Source organism: Mixophyes fleayi, chromosome 6 (assembly GCF_038048845.1).
Source record: "Mixophyes fleayi isolate aMixFle1 chromosome 6, aMixFle1.hap1, whole genome shotgun sequence".
Taxonomy (NCBI): Eukaryota; Metazoa; Chordata; class Amphibia; order Anura; family Limnodynastidae; genus Mixophyes; species Mixophyes fleayi.
Genome location: NC_134407.1, coordinates 114,866,488 through 114,875,078, shown reverse-complemented (window position 1 = coordinate 114,875,078; position 8,591 = coordinate 114,866,488). Strand labels below are relative to the sequence as shown.

Genomic DNA, 8,591 nt, shown 5'->3' with positions numbered 1-8,591 from the left:
TTTATAATAGCGTATGAGTGAAAAACCAACAAAAAACTAGATTTTAGCACTTTTTATGCTTTTTTAAAAATAAATCAGAACCGAAAACCATAAATCAGAACCAAAACCTTTCGTCAGGTGTTTTGGCAAAACAAATCAGAACCCAAAACCTCAAGCTAATCAGAACCCAAAACCCAAAACCCAAAACACTAAAAGTGCCCGGTGCACACCCTTAATGAAGACATGAGTAATTTGCATATGATGATCACGAAGATATGCAAGAATAGTAACTGTCAGCAACATTCATTAATACAAGCTGCACATGCAATAACCAGAGTCTCCATTAATAGTAGAATTGAGGCACAGGAATCAAAAAAGTCCAAACATATTCAGCTACTATTGGCACAGCTTGTCACGGAGGATGGAGCTGATAACAGTAATCAACAATGCCGGCCAAGTAGATAACAGATGCGGATCATAGCGTTCATCACGAACAGTGGAACAAGTATGCAGAGATCGAGGAAGTCCAACATACAGCAGCGATGAACACACGGCAGCGATGAATAGCAGCTTACCACGAATTGTGAAACAGGTAACAGTAGTCAGCAATGCAGGCCGAGTAGGTAACAGGTGTAGATCATAGCGTTTACCACGAAAAGTGGAACAAGTATGCAGAGGTCAATGAAATCCAGTCATGCAGCAACAAATAAGCACAGTTTCCACAGATATGCATCCCAACAGAGACATCAGAGTAACACATATGACTTTAAGAACCAGCAATGGAGAGGAGAGACCTTATAAATGGAGACTGACCAATGGTAAAACTGACCAGCACACAGGTGTAGTAATCACATGACTAATAGTGAATACTAGAAACAAAAATTAAAGGGACAGTCAGTGTTTAGAGGCTTGGGTAGAGGTACCCCGGGGAGCGGAGTATGACAGTTTCTGAGCTTCGTGCATGAGACGCCGACAGGGAGCGGTACCATTTATTTTAGTAGTAATCTCCTCCCATATTCTAGATTTCTCGACGGCGGACAGCTGTCTGTTGCTGGAATAAAGTTATTCAACCACTTTTTCAACTAGAATTAATAATTCTCTGTCAGAAATATTGCGCCGGATTTTCTCAACCATCCTGGGGGCCGAGCTTGGACCTGCGTCAGACATAGTTATCTAGAATCGAAATGGAGTGTGATCATTGACAAATCAGTCATGTTAAACTTTTCTAATTTGAAAACTCCACCCCCTTAATCGACTTTATTGCCAATGCATTCCTCAGACTCCTACATAGATTGCAAGTACATGCACCTTAATATATAAATGATTGTGCTTTCTAAATATACACCAACTTAAAAAGTTACAGGTGTATATTTGGTTAAAGGTTTGTTACAGTCACAGAATCATCATTTGCAAAATACTTCCACTAGTAAAATGCAACACCAGAAAAGAGAAAAGGAAGGCGTAAGAAAAACAGCAGCCGTTTAAAAGGCCACACAATAAAGTTTTGAAACTTTATATAGATCCAGGTGTCTGCAATTTACATTATCCGCAGACACTTCCTAAACAAGTGTAATGGGCCTCCACTCCCTTCTGAGGCCCAGATAAATGAAGGTCAATTGGTCAGTTTCCATTCTTATCACTAAGTAATCAGCAATATTTGAAGCACAGAGAACTCACGAATCTCCAAGTCAGATTCCTGAGCAGAATGAATGTAGCAAACCAATTTGGTTTGAAATCTAAGGAGAGGGCAAAAGAGAGGCATAAGGATGATTGAGAGTGTAGACAGTATTGTACATACATGCTTTGTGGACACCAAAGATAGTGGCTAGATACATTTCAATTACTCAGACCAACAATGCTATAGTCTGCTTACTCTTGGGTTTGTTTGGGAAACCCAGTAGCAGAGTATTGCTATAAATGTGACACTTTGACTGTGCATTTAGAGCCAAAGCACACTTTTTGAAAGTTGCCAGCACAGTAACATTGCTTTATGCCTAACAAGTTTGATTCCTATTCTGAAGCAAACATGTTGTATCTATTAAAACATATCACATCAAATAGTACTTACTATAATAATGTTTGAGAAATCATACAAAAAAATCGCTACCAATCCCTGCTATAAGCCAGAACCTGCCTCCCAAAAATCGGAAATGAGCAGGAGTGAAGGAAGAGCTCAGGTGCGTTTAAATCCAGATTTAGTTGCTAGGCTATGTGTACATGAGTGTTATCCTCATTGCAAAGCACAGAGTACTTATCTCATTGCTCCATTCTCCATCTTTTTAGTTTGACAGGCAGCCATTTTAATAACAGGTGTAGGAAAGATCCGCTTGCGACCTGAGCTCGCCCATACGTGCTCAGAGAACCAATCAGAGCACAGAGTATTGCAGAGTAGGCAAAAACAAAATGAGATTGGCTGTTTTCAGTAGGCGAGAACTTTGCGTTCTGACTGAGAGTATGGAAAGCATGTCCTCGGAAAGAAACATTTCCAATGAGGTCAATTTTCGGTCCTACAAAAGGGTCCGCAGATACAGGCGCAGGTCTGTTGTCCAGCTACAGACGAGCTGGAGCGACCTCCGCCGGTGTCAACCACAGCTGTTGAGTGAGCTAAGGGAGGAGATAAGAAGATGTGAGTTCTCTATTAGTCGCATAAGTTCAAGCACAAACATACTTATTTAGTATAATGTTCCAGAAACGTTAACCCAAATCCCATGACATGGTCTACCACTACTTATCAATCTTCCTTCACGCTAGAAAGGTAACTCATCCTCCAATGCGACCTGATTTTGCTCCTGTCTCATAATTTTTGTGGCTGAACATTTAATTTCCTTAATGTTTGAGGGTTGAGGGTCAAATTCCAGAACATTAAGGTAGGTTTTGGATTCCAAATCTTGACCCCAGTGCTGTGAGGCAGAAGTGCTACCCTAAAGCAACTTGTTGACCTTGCCATAAAAACCTTTTTAATATTACAGTGGCAGATGTGTTTTTGTTATTGCAAAAATATTTGAACGCCATCTTTGAAAACCATGTCCACACTCACAGTTGTCCTTAGATGATTTTCACATATTATTAAGGCAAACAAAAACACCTACTGTATTATATTTACCTAATCAGTCATTCATTATCTGGCTGTTTGAATTTTGATGTGTCCCCCCAAAAAGGACTATTTCCAAATTACAGACTTATGGCTAGATTTACTAAGCTGCGGGTTTGAAAAAGTGGGGATGTTGCCTATAGCAACCAGTCAGATTCTAGCTGTCATTTTGTAGAAGGTACTAAATAAATGAAAGCTAGAATCTGATTGGTTGCTATAGGCAACATCCCCACTTTTTCAAACCCGCAGCTTAGTAAATCTAGCCCTTAAACTCCTTTGAGAGATACATGTTAAATATGAGGGCAGATTTGTCATTGTGGTTGAGCGTGTAGTAGATCACTTTTGAAGGCCAAAGTGGTTTGGGCCAAGTTCCTGTGTTGTTTCTTTCATTAATGAATAAAGGCCACAAGCTGCACACAGATGCTACAGCCATGCTTGGTATTTGAACTCATGACACCACTTTTGTGAGACCGAAGTGCTAACCACTAAGTTATCTGTGAGATTCATAATTTCCTTATATTTTTGATTAATAATTAAGAGTACTATTAACTAGCACTTTCATCTGTAGCACGCATGCTGTATTGTTGAGCTTCTCACTCTTTTTTCAAAAAGAACATTTCCTTAGTGGTTAGCTAATCCACCTTCCAAAAATGGAGTCATGAGTTCTAATCCTGATTCAAACCCTTTATCTGTGTGGAGGTTGCATGTACTCTACTATATATGTAACGGTTATGGAAGAATACGCTAGGCATTTTTTAATGGTCAGGACATAATTATAAAGCAACATAAATTTTAAAGATTTATTATGCATATTTCTTTATGCTAGTGAATTACATGCATTTGCCGTGATATACGCTCAGTTCAACTCGAACACAAACAAACCCATAATTCTTTCATGTAGCAGAGTGAGAAGGTGTGTGAATTTAACTCATTAAAAAGGCCCCAAAGTCATTGCCTCCAGGTTCACAAAACATGTACATGTGAAAAGGAGTAATGAGATTACAACTTTCCAGCATAAATACACACTGGATTGTGTTTTAACATTTGTAAACAAACTCTTCGGACCTCCCACATTTGGCGTGACGTATACATTTCTTATCTTAACGTAGCAGAAGTTAACTTAACAGAACTTTTTTAATGGGTTAATTGCTTAGGATCCGCTGCATATTCTATTCCGTAGCGTAAAGGACTGAAGGTGGGTGTGTTTTTCGACTTTGCGTTCCTTATTTGAATTGCGAATCTCTTATCTGTTCCCATTTCAACTTAAAGTACTCAGAGTAACTTACAATGCGGAAAGATAAGATCCGTTCCTAGTTTTATCAGGCCCATAATTCGTATTTTCCCTTAAATCCACAGGATCAATATTCATATAATAATTGATGCTTATCTCTTCAACAATAACCACAGACAAGATGTAGCTTAATTTAAAATGTGTTGTATTATTAATATTCTAATTATAAAATGTATGCATATATTATAAAACAGTAAACAGTGTATTTATACAAATTCATTAGATTTCGTTTCATACAATACATTGCAGTCAATTGCCTGCTTTATAAATATACAAGTCATCATTTCTGTGTTTTAACTAACTATTGTCTAAAGGTGTGAATTTGTGTGTGTGTGGAGGGGGAGGAAGGACCTGTGGGGGAGAGAGAGACACAATCCAGAGCTGAAACTAGACATGTGCGGGTGGTGCTGTCGCCCAGGGCACAAGTCCAAGTGGGCTCATCAGCCGCCTGTTACTTGCCTAACTGCTCTGGCTCTCTGACAGCAGGCTGCAGAATGCCGGCGAGCCCGTGCTCTATAAATATGGAAACAAAATTGGGTGCGCACAGCTAATGATATATAGCCGTATATGATTACATGTGGAGTATACAACTCAGCAGCTATAAATGAGTCCACTCCCAACACAATAATATGTAAAAGAAGATAACAAGCGCTGGAGTAGAGAGAAATATGGGATGAAATGAGTGCTAAAATGTAACTGGTATGAAATGAATTGTATAAAACAACCTAGTATATCATAATATGATGAGAATAGAGCTTGACTCAAAATGTTATATAAACACAATTTAATTCTGACTTAAAAATGTTATAATATCATAAGTTCATAAAACAAAATAAGCAATGGGAACATGACAGGGTCCAAATGTGCACGTAAAAGTAGCGTTGCAATTGATGGTGGTAATAATGTCCAGGTTACTGACAATAAACAATGTTGTGCCCGTGTGCTGAAGTCATTTGCGGGATCCAGGATACCAATATATTGCTCAAGATAGTGATAACGGAAAAAGACACAATACTTGCAATTGGTCCTTGTGGTGAAGAAAAAAACGGCCAGTGGGTACCACCATCAATTGCAACGCTACTTTTACGTGCACAGCAAAAGTAGCTAAACAGACTACTCTCATATGAATCCCGGGCAACACCAGATATCGCACCAAGCAATCTTTCAATATCCTATGACTAATGGGTCTCCTCAAAAGGGAGCGGGACGCTTCCCATCCCAGCCCCTCAATGCCCTAGCAATCACAATCTGCCAGACATAAGCGGGACAGGGAGAACCATTGAGAGCCTGGAGCCAGCTCTCAGAAGCTGGAGCCAGCATCTGAAACTTGTCCCAATTTCCCCATGACAGCGCATCCGCCAAACCCCAGGGAGATATCGCAGGCCAGGCAGTGCAAGACCAGATATACCAGCATATGCTAGCCAGATACCTAGACGAGATGAGGCATACATCCCATGTATCATTTAAAGGTACTTCAGCATCTCCATGTATTCCCCGAGGCGAGACTCCAGGTAACCTGCCACAAACAAATATGCTCCACTCAACCAATTCTTGTTACTTTTAAAAGTAACCTGGCCAACACCGCCCTTTGCCAGCGCCTTCCCGGTAACGGTGAACTTACCCACGTATCGTTCCTTAAAAATCCTATCCCGCACTGAAGCGCAAACCCCTGTATATATGCCCGTATCCCATCGCACAGCAACTCTGACCCTGTGAGCCGGCTAGCCCTACTATTCACACGGTACCCACCTGTCCTAAGCACACCCTCCTGAGGGACAAAGTATTTACATAGTGCTTTCATCAATTTGGGAGGGCATGCACCAGAACTATCCGAATCCTGACTAGTGCTATAACATTCTAACCAGACAGGCAATTCATCATCAACATTGTCAACCACAGACTCACCCATTCCCCGATATCCACCAGAGGAACCGGATACGGAAGCCGGGTCCTCCTGCAGTCGCTCCGATCGGTAACTGCCAATGTGAGAATACTGATCCGCCTCCATTGCCTGGTCAGCCACGTCCTCTGCTGGGAAAGATAGGTTAGTTTCATTCTCATCAAACACAGCGACGCTTGGCAATCCTCCATTGATGCAGCGTGAGAGCCGCTTCTGCCTCCCTGTGAAAACTGTGGACTGGATGCCCTGCTGCGTGAAACAACCATTGACTCAGCCTCTTTTGTCCCTACTCTGGGTGCTCCCGCCATTACAGCAGCGCCAGGGAGGGGATCAGACCACATCCCAGCCGCTTGGCTGTGAATGCAGCTTCCTGACCCTCAGCCTCCATAATCCAGAGCCCACAATAAGAAGGAAAATAAAACAGAAGGAACGAAAAAGGGGATAAAAAGAAAAAAGGAGGGAAGAGAAAGGAGAGAAGGAAGGGGGAGAAAAGGGAAACAAAATGAAAATATCAGGGGATGAAGGAAAAATGGATGAAAGAGACACAGAATATAGGGTGTAAGAAAGCAGTAAAATGATACTCCCCTGCTTGCTGTTCTGGGCCACGAGAATGAGATAACTCCACCCCAGTGTTTTAGACTGATCCATTATGCCTGCCCCCTCATGACACTTGATTGCACCTAACCCTCCTACTCCTTTTGTTAACCCCTTAGTGATCTGACTTGATTATGCACCCACCCAAAGCTTTTAGTTTCCCTTGGGCATAGTCCATCCCTCAGTTCTCAATTCATTGAAAGTACTGTATTACTGCCATGTTACTGTAACCTGGGTTACCCACCAAGGAAACCAACATTACCCAACATTCTTCACTGCTAATAATTTTTTTGCATTACTTAGCCAATGTGAGAGAGTTTCCTGGTACAATTCTTTGTGTGGTGCAAACTGTAATTTCATGCTCCTATAACATTGTGTGGATAGAGGAAAGTGTTTTGTGACTGAGCTGTGGTGGTATACAGCTCTACCTGTTATTTAGGCCTGAAACTTTAACTAACTTTAAAGGGCTGTGAAGCTAATCAATCGACTTTTAAGGTGGGATATATCACTAGAGACATATTAATCTATCTAATCCTACTTGATTTGATTCAATCCAATTTCATCCAATTCTATCCAAGTTTATATAATATTTGGTCCTCTAATTAAGGCTGGGTACACACTACAGTGTTGTTAGTCAATTATCGGGACAAGCAGACGATAAACGACTGACTGGCATGATATCACAGTAGTGTATACCCTGCAACAAGGAACAATTATCATACCAAAGCCTACTGCATCGATTGGTTACGAGCCGCGGCGGTGCTCAGCCGCCGCGACGCTCTCACCTGCGTCCCGGCCGTCGCTATTCTGACGGGACATTACTTCCGGGTCTCATTCCGGCCGTTGCCCAGGCATTAGGTGCAGCCGGGCGCGTGCGCCCGCAAATCATCAGATGGCAGCTATTATTACAGCCTTTAGAGCTGATTACATGCTTGTCCCTATTGGCCAGTCTCTGTATATAAGGCTTAGCCTCCCTGTCGGTTATAGTTCCAGTCTTTCTGTGTCTAGCCTGCTCCTGAGCTATTGTCTGGTGTGAACCTTTGGATTGATTACCTGTGTATGACCTATTGCCTGTCCCTGGATTCTGAGCCTTTGCCTGTGACCTTGACATATTGCCTGTACCTGGACTCTGAACCATTGCCTGTGATCCTGATCCATTGCCTGTCCCATGAGTCTGAACCATTGCCTGTGACCCTGACTGTGCTGATACCTGACATCTCCTCAGGTACTCTGTCCAGTCTGCAGATCTCTGGCCTGCCTCTGTTCCGTGTGTTACCTTCTGTACCTGTGCGCAGCCGTGTGAGTATAAACTTATACTACTCTGAGTTGAAGACCTGGAGGCATCTGAGTACATGTAAGCATAACCAGTCTCTACGGGAAAGGAGACTGCTAAAGGTGAAGACCTCTTCTACCAGTTCTATAAGTTTATGAATCGACGACAACCCTCAGCTGGCAACATTTACAGTGTATTGCTGGGTGCTTAGGGACAATGCAATAACACATCCCCTTCATCTTATAAATGTGATGCTAAATCCTCCAGATGGGCAGTACCCATTTATAGTGTTAAGTGCGTATTGTCGCTAACCAATAACGATTGTCGAATCTCGATTTGTGTTTCCAACGCACTAAGATTTATTCTCAAAAAGTAGCAGTAGTTATTCAAGCGAAAATTGTAATAAGTACAGCCGTTACTTATCGCAGGTGCTCTGGATCCAGTGTACAGTCATTCAATCCTG

At 41.8% G+C, this 8,591-nt stretch overlaps 1 long non-coding RNA gene across 1 annotated transcript; it reads right to left on the bottom strand.

Annotated features, from left to right (window-relative positions):
- Window positions 1-971: 971 nt before the first annotated feature.
- On the bottom strand, window positions 972-6,626 carry LOC142160364 (uncharacterized). Its single transcript, XR_012693182.1, has 3 exons — window positions 6,267-6,626; window positions 2,048-2,583; window positions 972-1,152 (listed from the first exon to the last, which is right to left on the bottom strand). It is a non-coding gene; the product is annotated as an uncharacterized LOC142160364 (long non-coding RNA).
- Window positions 6,627-8,591: the final 1,965 nt, after the last annotated feature.